Source organism: Octodon degus, unplaced genomic scaffold, assembly GCF_000260255.1.
Source record: "Octodon degus isolate 3935 unplaced genomic scaffold, OctDeg1.0 scaffold00014, whole genome shotgun sequence".
NCBI classification, from domain to species: Eukaryota; Metazoa; Chordata; class Mammalia; order Rodentia; family Octodontidae; genus Octodon; species Octodon degus.
The window spans coordinates 1903796-1916552 of NW_004524590.1; the positions used below are offsets into that span (position 1 = coordinate 1903796).

The 12757-nt window shown below is 38.3% G+C and overlaps 1 protein-coding gene and 1 non-coding gene across 2 annotated transcripts in view; one reads left to right on the forward strand and one right to left on the reverse strand.

Annotated features, from left to right (window-relative positions):
* The window catches only part of Wdr33 (WD repeat domain 33), a gene marked incomplete at its 5' end in the record, with an annotated part of 72542 nt that overhangs the window by 21348 nt on the left and 38437 nt on the right, over positions 1-12757 (forward strand). The gene's annotated exons all lie outside the window — the stretch shown is intronic.
* On the reverse strand, positions 10304-10422 carry LOC111815318. The gene has a single exon (XR_002820024.1). It is a non-coding gene; the product is annotated as a U5 spliceosomal RNA (small nuclear RNA).

Below are 12757 nucleotides of genomic sequence, written 5' to 3' on the forward strand. Positions count from 1 at the left end.
AGCAAAGCACAGGGACCACGGTTCAATCCCCCAGCACCACATGCCAGCCAGCCCCGCCCCCTGGTGGGCTGAGCTGGCCACACACACACACAATAAATAAATAAATAAATATTAAAAAAAAGAAAAAAGAAAGCAGTAGGCTCTTGGGCAACTGAGACTCCTCCCTGCTCCCTCCCACAGGCAGGTGTCCTGGATGTTAAAATCTTCTTGGGTTGTGTAAGGTAGGAAATAGGTGACTCCTCCCCCCTCAACCCCTTCTAAACTGATTTTAAAATTGAGATTAAAATCAGTCTCCTGAGGACGTGGGATGACAAGACCTATGCCTTTATACCTAGCTTTTTACCAACTTTTTTTGTTAAGCATGAGTGTGAATGAAGTATATATTTGCATAAAAGTGTTTACAGGTGGGTACTCAACTTAGGCCCTAGTGAGTACTCAGCTGAGTTCTATCCCTGTATGCATGAGACAGTGTGTGTATGAGTAACTTTGAGATGGATTGCACTTTTTCCCAGGCTTGTTTTAGACTCAAGAATACAGATCCCTGCTACTGTATGAAGGTCTAAAATTTGTATTCTGACAAATGTCTTGCTTAGTGTTTATGCTGGAGTCATTTATAAGTAGAAGCTTGTTATTTGTGATAAGTTGTCATTTTTAGTTTGTGTACCTCTTGATTTGATTTAGGAAAAACTCTGAACTGTGGAATGGGAGCTATTTCTTTCTTTTTTTGGTGGGGGGGATACTGGGAATCAAACTCAGGACCTTATGCTTGCTAGGCAGGTGCTTATGCTGCTGAGCTATCTCTCCAGCCCCAGGTTTTTGATTTAAAAATGTATTTCATTGTTGCTCAGTGGTAGAGTACTTAGCATATTTGAGGCCCTGGGTTCAATTGCCTGCATAGCAACAAAAGCCTTTTTTTTTCTTAATTGTGACAGGGTGTTACTGTGTAGTTCAGAGTAGTCTTGAGCTCATTAGGTAGCCCAGTCAAACTTGCCTCAGTCTTCTCAGTGCTGGGATTAGAAGCATGCCTCAACATGCCCGGGTAACAAAAGGCTTTTATTTAATTAAAGAAGTATAGATGAAAATCTTGCCTTCTCACAGCTAATGTACGTGTGTGTGTGTGTGTGTGTGTGTGTGTGTGTGTGAGAGAGAGAGAGAGATTGATTGATTGATTGATTGATTGGGGATTGTGATCAGGAAACAAAAAGCTATATTTTCAGCCCTTTCCCCATTTTTATTTTGAGGCAGACTGGTAATATTCTACAAGTCACGGTGACAGTTTGATCCTGTACCTTCCTACTTTTTAGTGTGATATAGTCTGAAGTGATGCTTTATACTAAATCTGAATCATTCAGCTTGTTTTAACATGATCTTGACATTAAAAGCAAAATGGAAGAAATAGTATAACAAAATCATCCATTACTACCCTCCCTGTGATTATATGTCTTTTTTTTTTTTTTTTTTTGCGGAACTGGGGATTGAACTCAGACCCTTGCACTTGCCAGGGAAGCACTTATTCTACTGAGCCATCTCCCTGGCCCCCCAATTATATGTCTTAATAAGGCATGTTTTGTAGTTTGTGAAACTAGAAATTTCAGTCAGTATCTTTCAGCTAAAGATCCCTAGACACATACCTGTAGTTGAACAAGTTGGTTTTATGACTCAGTGCAACAGAGACCAGAGGTCATAGGGAACCATGGAGAATAAAAATCTATAATAGGAGTTTGGCTTTAATTGGTAATTTTGTATGGTCAGAGGAAGCAGAGGCTTCCTCAAAGGTGGTGCTGCCAGAAAATAGAGGCAGCTCTGTGATTATCAGTCAGATCTTACAGGGAAGGCAGACTAGAGTGAGGGTAAAGCTGCAGTTGGTACACAAGTAGCTGGCATTTGATGAGTGGGATTCAAATTATGTGGGTTGTGCAGTTACTTTGTTTAGTATTATCTTGTTTCAGAATGACTACATTTGAAATATGCATGTAATGAAATTCAAGAGGACAAAGTAAGCTAGAAATGTTGGGTAAATGATACTGGATTGAGCATAAAGTTAATTCTCAGAGGTCAGGAATTGATTTTTACCCCCTCTTTTCTTAAAAAAAAATTCCAGTCTGTGTGGTAACTCCCAGTCTAGAGTGGTCAAGATTTAGTAACAGTGACATTGGGCTTGCGTACTGTAACATGGAGTGAGCTTTAGCAGTATCAGCAGTAATGTTTTCACCGGGTAGTGATTAGGAAGCATTCACTTGCTTATTGAGCAGCATATGCCGTGTTCCACCTAGCATTGTGAAAAATAGTGTAGTAGTTGAAATGGGAACTTGTTTTTCTTTCTTTTTTTTTTAATTAATTAATTAATTAATTTATTTGTGTGTGTGTGTGTGTGTGTGTGTGTGTGTCCAGCTCAGCCCACCAGGGGGCGGGGCTGGCTGGCATGTGGTGCTGGGGGATTGAACCGCGGCGCGGTCCCTGTGCTTTGCTAAGCTTGTTCTAAATAGGTGCTTTAGACCACTGAGCCATCTCACCAGCCCCGGGAACTTGTTTTTCTTAAGAAATAGTTTGTGGGCTGGTGAGATGGCTCAGTGATCTAAAGCACCTACTTAGAACAAGCTTTGCAAACCAAAGGGACCGCGGTTCAGTCCCCCAGCACCACATGCCAGTCAGCCCCGCCCCCTGGTGGGCTGAGCTGGCCACACACACAAATAAATAAATAAATAAATAAATAAATGAACATTAAAAAAAAAATAGTTTGCTTGCATTAATCTTTTAATCCTAGAGTTTACTTATTAAATTCAGTGTCTAAGAATTAGTTTTTAGGGTATGTTTAAGATGGATAGATTTAACTATTTTATGTGGTTTAAGTTATATAAAGCAGTAAATATCAAAATGAATTTTCAGCTTTGATGACTAACTCTGAGAACTAGTCTCATATTACGTACCTTATACTAACAAATTACAGTAATTGTAAAATTATTTAACTATCAGGTTGAATATAGGCAAAGAAAGAACTGGTTCTAAAAAATGGTGCTGTTTATCAAACCCAGGCCCTTGCAAATGCTGGACAAGCTAGTGTGATCTAATTGCTCCCCAGCCCCAAAGAATTGTTTATACAATTTCCCTGCCAGCTTGTTGTGTGCATTGAAGATCACTGCAAGGATGTTTTTTTTTTTGGGGGGCGGGGGGGATTGAACTCAGGCTCTTGCACTTGCCAGGGAAGCGCTTATTCCACTGAGCCATCTCCCCAGCCCCTTAAGGCAGAAGATTTTTTTTTTTTGCAGGGCAGGTTTGGCTGGCTTGAGTTGTGGGGATTGAACCACAGCAACCTGAGCCTGACAGATTGGTTGAAGCAGCCACTTAAAGAACTGAGCTATGGGGTAGGCCCCCGCAAGGATGTTTTTGTTTGTTCATACATTGAGATAATTCTTGTGTTCTCTATGCCAAGTGAAGCGCTGGGTTTTGGCAGTATGGGGATGGGATCAGCCACTGCTTCATGAGCCACATGATGACTGGAGGTGTTTGGCCTCAGAGCAGCACTTTCTTTTTTTTTTTTTTTTGGGCGGAACCGGGGATTGAACTCAGGCCCTTGCGCTTGCCAGAGAAGCGATTATTCCACTGAGCCATCTCCCTGGCCCTGAGCAGCACTTTCAGTGGTATCTTCATTTCTAACACATATCCGGTAATAAGCACAGCATAATTGTATTTCAGTACAGGGAAAAATATCTACCATGATTAATATGGGTAAGATTTGTAGTTCTTGTGACTTTAAAAGTAGCAGCTATTTCTAAAATCAAGTATTTCAATGAACTCGTTTTTTAAAAAAATTGTTTTATATATTTGATACAGGGTCTCACTATGTAGCTCAAACTTATAGTGATCTTTCTGTCTCAGCCTCCCCAGTTCTGGGGTTGTAGGAATGTGCCACCACACAGTTTCAGCATGTGACACTGGGGGTGAACCCTAGTCCTTGCGCTTGCCAGGCGGGAGCTTAGACCGCTGAGCGGTATCTCCACAGCCCTGTTGAGCTCATTTAAATCTGATAGATGATACCTTTGAGACATGGAGATCTTTAAAACAAAATTTGTCTTCTATTAAACAAATTAGTCTTTTTCCATTGTATCTTCACCCCAAATAATAAATCGAGGGTATTCTTTTTAACTACTGAGTTAAAACTTACAGATTAAGACTGTAAGTTAAGACTTTGTTTTGTTTTGATTTGGAGATAGGGTCTCAGTATGCATTTCAGGCTTGCCCTAAACTCACTGTGTAGCCCAGGCTAGCCTTGAACTTTCAAGTGATCTTCCTGCCTCAGTCTCCTGAGTGCTGGGATTAAAGGCATTTGCCATCGCACTGGGCCATAATTAAAACTGAACTTTGAATACATTGTTAGTGTTTTGATTACAGAACAGAACATACACATTATAGGCACCACTTAAGTAGTACCACTACTTATGCCATTGGTCTGTAGAATTTTCCTATGGAAAACAATGTTGAATAGTCAAATAGACTTATGGGCGGGCAGTTGGGTCTCAGTATGTTGCTCAAGCTGGTCTCAAACTGTGGGGCTGAAGAGATCCTCATACTTTAGTCTTTGGATTAGCTGGCGTTATAGTTGGGCACCACTGTTCCTATCTTCATGTCTTTTTTATGGTAGTTTTTAATGTTTACAAGGATCTTAAACTTGTAAAATTGATTTAGATCACAAGAGCCTTTTATTTTTATTCTTTGAGTTGCACAGTAGTAACCTTGAAATGTTGATTTGGACTAAGTAGGGATGGAAACTTTTTTTTCTTCTCATTTAAAAAAGTCTTTTTGTTTATTTGGCACAGGGTTTTGCTACTCAGCTCAGACTTATAATGATCCTCCTGTCTCAGCCTCCCCAGTGCTGGGATTACAGGTATGCACCACCACACCCAGTTTTGGTGGCTGGCACAGCATGCAGTACCTGGGATTGAACCCGGGCCTTGCACTTGCCAGGGAGGCACTTGTAACACCAAGCTATCTCCCCTGCCCTGAAAACTTTTTAGAACAGGAATTTTCTCTTAATGTCTGTTCCAGATACAAAAATTTGTTTATTTATTTATTTTGGTTGTAGTGTTGGGGATTGAATCCAGGACCTTGCAACAACTCTACCACTGAGCTACACATCCAGACTGACCGACCAACCTACCTACCTACCAACCTAATTACCTTCTTGTCTGTCTGTCTGTCTGTCTGTCTGTCTGTCTGTCTGTCTTTCTTGTTTTCATTTTCGTTTTTGTTTTTTGTACTGTGGATCAAACTTGGGACCTTGTGCTTGCCAAGCAGGTACTTATGCTGTGGCGCTATATCCCCAGCCCCTATTTTTTGGTCTTTTTTGAGACAGGGTTTCAGTATGTATTTCAGACTGGCCTCAGACTGACTTTGTAGCCCAGGCTAGGCTGGTCTTGAATTCCCAAAGATTTACCTGCTTTAGCCATCTGTGTGCTAAATTACAGGTGTGTGACACTACTCCTGGCCTACATCCAGACCATTTTTAAGTATTGAGCAGTTAGCACATAATTAACAGGGATGTTATTACAATCATTTCCGTCTGCATCTAGATTATGTATAGATGCCAAAATTCATCTTTATATATCTAGGCACATGGGTGAGAATATACTTCCAGCGGCCAACCTCCTGGGTTCCATCCCCTAGTGGTGAGGAGGAAAAAAAGTTGTTATATACATGTATTTGTGTTGACCTCTTGGTTAAAGAGACTGAATAATAATAAGGTATTGTATTTTGAAACTAAATCTGTTTGAATTTAAACCCATTTTTATGATTTTACTGGTCCAGCCAGTTATATTCTGTAAATGGTATGTTCATATGTTTTTTTCTCTTCTCTTTTTTTTCTTTTGGCGATCTTTTTCTCTTTCTCTTTTTTTCTCTTAAACCCAGGGGCTCACAGTACTTTGTCACTGAACTGCAACCACAGCCGGTTTTCTTTATCTGTTTAAAAGAAGGATTGGTGTAGAATAGTACTAGTTTACTGTGTCTTTTCAAAGTCAGTGATAAATACAATATTTCTTTTCTTTTTTTTTGATGAATACAATATTTCTAACACCTTTTTTCTCTATAAGAAGGAAGGGATAAACTAATATATCACTCTGAAATTTAATGACAAAAGAATATAGAGTAATTATTGTGGTTAAATAAGGAAGAAAAAAATTAAAAAATAAAAAAAATAGAAATAAATAATAAGGAAGAAGAAAATTGAACTGGTCCAGGCTGGTCCAGAATTCTGTGTACATAGTTTCTACTAGGACCAATCTTTTTCTTCTTCAGGGATTCTTTAAACATTACTGAGCTAAAAATCAGGGTTTTTTTTTGTTTGTTTGTTTTGTTTTGTTTTGTTTTGTTTTGTTTTGTTTTGCGGAACTGGAGATTAAACTCATGCTCTTGTGCTTGTCAGGCAAGCACTTATTCTACCGAGCCATCTCCCCGGCCCAAAATCAAAAGTTCTGTACGTAAATTCTAGCTCTGCTTCTGAACTTGTGTCTCAGCTTGCATTTCCTCATCTATCAAGTGAGACCAGTGATGCTTATCTCTCAGGGCTTTTGTGACAGTGTAAGTCTTAAACAGAAGGCGTCCTCCACAATACACGTGCATTGTTTAAACCATATATGTCAGGGACAAATGCTAAAATCATGTAAAGCAAAAAACATGTAAAGCAGAGATCATACAGTATTTTAGCTTAAGAAGTTAGGTAAAGAGGAAATTGATTAGGAGAGGTATCAAAGGGGGGGATACATTTTTAATCAAGAGTTTGGATAGGATATGTTATCTTTTCAGTAGTGCTTCTTAGGTCTAGAAGTGTTAATTAACTGTATTGTAAGCTATATTTAAATAAATAACATTGAAATCGAACTGACTTATTTTCTAAAACTTTGTATAATTCCTCATACCTTCCACACTGTCGTATCAGAACCATAGGAAATTGTTAAGGAAATTTTTAGTCTCAACATTCCCCATGTACCACCTCCGGAGTTCTCTTTGGTTTTATCTGCTTGCACACGTGCTTGATTTTTGTTTGTTTTTTACATACTAAGGATTGAACCCAGGACCTTACCACACTAGGTAAATGCCCAACCACTGAGTTGTATTTCCAGTTTGTTTGTTTTTTTAAAACTTTGATAGAGGTTTTGCTAAGTTGCTCAGGCTGGCCTCATATGTTAATCCTCCTGACTCAGCCTCCCAAGTGACTTGAGATTATAGGTGTGTACCACCACACTTGGCTCTTGTTTATTTTTGAATAGATAATATATATGAGTCTTTGAGAACCACCATCTGCATTTTTGGGGTAATAGGCAAACTATTTGATATATTCATCTTGTATGGAAGTACTCTATGGATTTATAACAATATGTTGCTTGATTTCACTAGGTTTGCAATGTCTTATAATAACAAAGGTCAACAAAAGCTGTGTTTTTTTGTGGGTGTGTTATTTTGACATTTTAAAATATACATCTTGAGTTGAATAAAAATGAGATGTTTTTGTTATGAATATTTCTATGACCAGAACTTTTGTTGTGTATGTTCTCAGTCTATTTTTCTCCAGTCTTTTCTTTTACTATTGATGGTTCTGCAAAAGTACAGCAAAAACAAAAACTCTAAGCACAGTAAAGTTTGAAAAGCCTTCGTTCTGCCATGTTGTTTTGATTTTTGTATCCACTGTGTTGATTGAAGATGAAAAGCCCAGAGCAGAAACTGGAAACCTCATGACTCCCAGGTTTCAACATTACACTGGTTCCCCAGAGCAAAGAGGTGGTGCTGCTGTACAGAACTGGTTAAAAGCATCTTCTCCCTGGGAAGCGTCAATAGCGTGATTACAGGATTTCTGTGTGCCTGCTGGAAAAAGAAATGTGTGAACTCTGGTCATAATACACTGATGTGTTCTTCAGAATAGAACAGCCCTGCCATTGAAGCCCACTCTGAGTGTGCATTTTACAGAAGTGTTCACCATGACCTAGTTAAAATGGGTTTACTTTGACCTCTATATCTTGTCTTGGGTGATCAGGATGACAGATGACAAATAAAAATCACTGACATGTAGGCATCTCACTTGCAGCCTGGTTTCATTAGTAGTGCCATTCTTCACCAACCAAGGTGAAGACTAACTATTGCTTTCATCAGTCACACACGACAGCAGATAGAGTCTGTGTATCTCATGGAAGTAAGATCTGGGGAGAGTTGTAAGCTGGATTCACATTGTACCCTGTGGAAGGCTGAGCTCTGTGGTGCTGCAGCAGTTGTGTTTAATGGGAGGGATGGAAAGGTAAGGAAAGAATTGGATGAATTAATGTAAAATTTATTTTTCTTATAACTTCTACCACAAAGGGAATAAACATTCATTAAATTGTTAAACAATTAGAAGTAAATGTCTTCCCCTCCCCTCTCTGAATCTCCAGAGGTAAGCACTATTCTGTTAAAATAATTTGTTGTGTCTCTTTCCAGAGTTCTTATTCATATACAAAACATTTTAACAAACTACTATAGAAAAGGGATTAAACTATACATATTCTTTGCTATTTGCTCTTCTTACTACACTGTATTTGTCCTGGTCATTATCCCCTAGTCTTTGCTGATAATGATCTATAGCCAGTGACTACCACGAAATGTTTAACCATTCTCACAGACAGGCATTTAGGCACTGCAGGAGAGTTTTGCTAAGAGAAAATTGTGCATTAATCTTCCTATGCCTTTGTTTTTGTTTGCGTTTAGGTAAATTTTCTTCTGCATTAGACTTGTGACAATAAAATCAGTAAGTCAGAGGGCTTTTGGAAAATGAGTTGTCATTGGTGTCCTAGAAGTTTTTAAAAAGCTTTATTTAACACATTGTGAAATCTTTGACACCATAGAGTGTTGGAACTTGGAATGTAAAATTTTTTTAAACCTGTACCTAATCCCAGGGCTCGGGGTCCTGGGTGGTTTACTGAGGATTGAGCCCAGGACCTGCCCCAGCCTGCCCACTTTCTTTTTGAATTTTAAGATGGTCTCTGTAAGTTGGTAAATTGCCTGGTTTAGGCTCAAATTTATGATCCTTTTGTTGTGGCCTCCTCAGAGTGCTGGGATTATAGGTGTGTGGCACCGAGCCTTGCTCTCAGAGATAACATTTATTCTAGGGTTACCACCAGAATTGTAAACACTGTATCTGCCTGGTATGATACATCTTTTCTTCCCTGTCATTCATGAAAAGTGAGGAATTTAATGGTTTTTGCCATCAGTGATACACTTGGGTGTTTATTGTGGTGAATTGCAGTGGTTTACTTATGACTTTCAATGTGTTTAAATCTAATTTTTGGAGATCACAGATATTATGCAGAATTCTTCCCATGTTTTTCTAATTGTGTGTCTTTTACCTCATTACCTTCTTTTACTGATACAGTAGTGGATTTTTAAACCATTTTTACTGTGTTACTCAACTATAATTATCTTTGATTTTCCTATTTAAAAGATCCAAAAAAAAAAGCCAACCCAAAAATAGCATTTCTACTATGAACGATACTATATCGCAGAATTAAGTAATATGAGGAAAATGATAGTCATATGACGTGATTTAATAATGTTAACAAGACACTTAAGTCTGTCAGTCAGCTGTTGAAATAATACCACAGTTTTTAGTTATTTAGATATTTTGCAATTTCGAATTGCCTCCCCCTTAGTGCCTCTAAAACCTTTATCTTAGGGGCTGGTGAGATGGCTCAGTAGAATAAGTGCCTGTCTGGCAAGTGCAAGGGCCTGAGTTCAATCCCTGGTTTCGCCCAAAACAAAACGAAAAAAACCTTTGTCTTGGCAAATTTTTAAGTTTTTTAATTTTGCAATTTGAATGGATTTTGATTTTGTCTTTGCGTTCTTCAAGTTCTCCAACTTTCTGCTATAATTTGGCTTATGACCTACTGTCATGCTAGAATTTCTTGGTCTCCTCAGTCCACTCATTTTTTTCAGTTCGGTTGAAAAACATTTTCATATTATTTCTCCAAAGCAGTTCGTGGATAGTCACTTTCAGAATATGTGAGTCTGGAAAGGTCTTTAGTTTGCCGTCACACACAGTTCTCTCATAATTTGTTTGAGATGTGAATTCTTGTGATTGGTGAGGTCCTTTCCCCTCAGAGCTTTGAAGACCTTAGTCATCTTCCATTGTTTTGCTGATAGAGTCAAATATAATTCTAGTTTTCCTTTTGGAGTATTCTTTTTTTTTTTTTTTTTTTTTTTGGGCAGAACTCAGGCCCTTGCACTTGCCAGGGAAGCGCTTATTCCACTGAGTGATCTCTCCAGTCCCTCAAGTATTCTTTAAATGACCTTTTCTCTATGAAAAGTTTTTTAAACTATGAATTTGCAGATATTTTAAACAAATCTTCACGGAAATCTTTAGTAAAAGGCGAAAGATTTATACGATCTGAAGAGAAACCAGAGTATAAAATCTTTCTTGATATCCTTTGATCTGCAGTCTTATTTCTCAGTTCTGTACATATTTGGTAGAATTCTCAGGTCATGAACATTTTGATGCTGTTTGTCTTGTGCTATTTTTTTTTTTTTAATGTTTCTGTCCTTTAAGTATTGTGAGGTTTCTGTTTTTATTTTACAGAACAATCTTTAGCTGCCTTACCCATTTTGTTTTTTAAGCCTCTGCACTCCACCTTTTTTTTCGTTCCAGAAATCAAACTCGGGACCTCATATTTGTCTGCTGTGCCACTGACCCTTTTTTATCTTTCCTGATACCAACTTTATTTTTTCAGTTGTATGTTTCATTTCTAACAGTTTCAGTGATTGGTAGTTTTGTTTTTCTTTTTTTTTTTCATGTATTTAGTACAGGGTCTCACTATGTAGATCAGACTCGTAGTGATTCTCCTGTTTTCAGCCTCCCAAGTGCTGGAATTACAGGCGCTCAACACCATGCCCAGTCTCAATTGCCGTCTCAGCGCGTCCTGGGGGGCAGGGCCAGCATGGCAGGCAGGGGCTTGAACCCTGGCCGCTGTGCTCTGACTAAGCAGGTGCTCTAGTCTACTGAGCTATTTGGCCAGCCCCATTTTATTTTTCATAGCAGCAAGTTCTGTTTCTTTTGTGTTTTGTTCTTTTTTTTTTTTTTTTTTTGAGACAGGGTTCTTTCTGTGTAGTTCACACTGGCTTCAATCTCACAGAAAACCTCTGACTTGGCCTCCCAAGTTCTGGGATTACAGGCATGCACCACTGTGCTCAGCTAAATTCTATCTTGTTTTAATGTACATGCACAGTAAAACATTTAGGATAGTGAAGCTCTTGCCTAGCATGTGAGAGGTCCTGGGTTGGGTTCCTAGGACAGTAAAAATAAGCATAGTACAGAGGTGTGTGTGTTGGTTTGATTTGATCTAGTGTTTCTGTTTGTTGTCCCAAAGCCATTTACACTTACTTGTTTCACCTTGTCTTTTTCCTGCCTTTTTTTTTTTTTTTTTTTTTTAAATCTCCAGTGATCCTTGTTTGGCCACATATTTGATTTTTATTTTTTTTAGACAGGCTCTTGCTGTGTGTAGGCTGGCCTTAAGCTTGTTTACATAGCCCAGGCTGCCCTTAAACTCAACATTGATTTTCCTGCCTGAACTTCCAAGTGCTGGGATTATAGGTGCATGCTTAGCAGTGGCCAAATATTTCGTAGTTTTGTCTTGATTAGTATATGCAGTTCTTTGTTTCTTAGTCTTCTTTTAATCATTTGGAATGTGTGTATGTGTGTGTGTGTGTGTGTGTGAGTGTTTTGTGGCCAGCTCAGCCCACCCTGGGTCCAGGGCTGGTGCGACATTGGTGCCAGGAATCAAACCATGGCCCCTTGCTGCCTAAGCTTGTCTAACGCTGAGCTGTCTTGCTGGCCCTGTGTGTATATTTGTGTTTTGTGGTTTTTTGATTTGTTGTTTTTTTTTTTTTTGGTTTTTTGTTTTTGAGACAAGGTATCAACTATGTAGCTCAGTTTGACCTCCTGCATCAGGCGTCTATGTACTGGGATTATAGTTGAGCACCACCGTGCCTAGCTTTAATATATCCATTTCTTTTTCTGGATGGTAGATGCCCTGGATTTGCATTGTGTGTGTAGAGATAGGTAGAGAAGAGCAGTCTTGTAACCAGTTGCTTGCAAGACCCTGTTTCAAAAAACTAAAAAAAAAAAAAAAAAAATTCATATAAAATTTTTAGTATATTTACATATAAGGCATTCTGTAACATTGGAGAATTTAGAAGTGATTGAAAAACACTTAATATTTAAGTTTAATTAAAATTAAACTTAATATTTTAGTTCTTTTCTCCCTAGAAATATGTTAATATTCTTCCAAAACCAAGGAAATGTAGAGTTATCAAAGATTTATACCAAAAATAAAGAGATGATTGGTATCATCTTAATTTTGATTTAGTATTTTTAGTTCATGGGAATCTATAGTCACATCAGAAATATTGTCTCCCTTTGTTGTATTTTGTATTTTGCTAGCAGTGGAACCCAGTGCCTTGTTCACAACAGCTATACCACTGCGCTGTAGTCCCATCTTCATATATGTCTATCTTAATCACTAAATACCATCCAAACAGTGAAGGTAGCGGCGGTCTCCCGTTTTAGATTTCCCAGCTCAGAGAGGAATAGCATTGTATCATGTCTTAGTACTTGAATTGGATGCTGGTAGGTAGAGCTCAATCTCTTTTCCAGTGGTCATTCAAAAACTGAAATTTAAATCTTTTTTTTTTAACAAATTTTCTTTTAATTTTTGTGTGTGTGTGTGTGTGTGTGTGTGTGTGTGTG